The sequence below is a fragment of the Lactuca saligna genome, chromosome 6, assembly GCF_052625555.1.
Source record: "Lactuca saligna cultivar CGN05327 chromosome 6, ASM5262555v1, whole genome shotgun sequence".
In the NCBI taxonomy this organism is placed as follows: domain Eukaryota; kingdom Viridiplantae; phylum Streptophyta; class Magnoliopsida; order Asterales; family Asteraceae; genus Lactuca; species Lactuca saligna.
This window is the reverse complement of record NC_136422.1, coordinates 70,785,001-70,786,462: the sequence shown is the minus strand read 5'-3', so window position 1 is coordinate 70,786,462 and position 1,462 is coordinate 70,785,001.

Below are 1,462 nucleotides of genomic sequence, written 5' to 3'. Positions count from 1 at the left end.
ACGCAGCACAGATGGGTCAGATCTGTTTTGGGTTTTTGAATTATTGGTCCCCATTTAGTTATTGGGTTTGGTTGCATTCTGGGAATTATGAGCCATTTTATCTGTTATGGGCCATGGATATATTGATTGGGCCTTATTAGCCAAATAGGCCCATTAATGATTTTGGACATGGACTTTGGGCCCATTAACAAGGAAAGGAGGATTGAGGAACTTAAGGAAGGATTTGGGGTTTGGGGTTTCCTTTTGATTAAGTAAAGTACTAACATTGATTAATATTGTTATTCAGTATGGGAGGTTACGAATTGTTAGGAGAGCAGCTTTCGCGTTCAGCTGACAGAGGTGAGTCTCCTCACCATTCCAATGGGTCGAAGGCACCAAGGTCGGCCCATTAATTGTGGCATATATGCTATTTGGATTATTTGATATGCAATGTACTAGTTGTTTCTGTGTATCATGTATGGAAGACCTCGGGGGGGGGGGGGGGGGGGGGGGTCCCGAGGCACTTAGGTATAAGACCGTGGAGGGTTTCTACGGCATGCACTTAGGTGTAAGACCTTGGAGGGTTTCCTTGGCATCCTAGGTCAAAGACCTCGGGAGGTTCCCGGGGCATTGGGCTAAGACCATGTGGGGGTTTCCATGGCACTCGGAGTAAGACCCTGGAGGGTTTCCAGGGCTTCCTTATATGTTGATATGCATGGCTTATGTGTTTTGTATAACTTTTTAGCTAGTATGATATGTTATACATGTTTGTGTGTGGGTATGCTCTGGGGAACTCACTAAGCTTTCAAGCTTACCGTTTGTGGATTTGTTTCAGGTACATCTAAGTCCAAGGGCAAGGGCAAGGCATGATGGCGCGGCATGCACTCTATCTCTCTTTCACTGATATGTTTTAGGATGCTCTGATGTTTTTAAATAAAATTGTAATGGATGTGGATTTGAAAACAAATGTGTTGGGATTTCATGATTTTTGCAAATATGTTTGATTAATTAAAAATGAATTTTCTTTGAAAATTTTGGGTCGTTACAAACCTTAAAATGAAACCCTACATATTGTTTTCTATATAAACAACTCTCCTTTCAAGGAGAATAGATAACATTTTAGATCTCGTTTTTCTTCATACAAACTTAGAATTCTCTAGTAATTTGGCTTACGGTTTTATGCCTAGATTCGTAAGTGTCCCCTTGGGATTATCCTATGTTGAATTTCTTGTAACCCAAACATATGGTAGAAATATCAGTTCGAAAATTGCTCACACGGTCTAAGGGGTATCCACATCTCCACTATAAAAGATCTTCTGTTTGGGTTAATGGTAATCCCACATATGAGTTCGCTATTAGACGAGTTTGATCTGAAGCAGCTTATTTCATGAGTTTGATCTCTAAGCCTTGAGATAACATATAATCAATCATCTATATAGAGATGAGTCTCTCCAACCGTAAATTCACCATCACCACCCATATT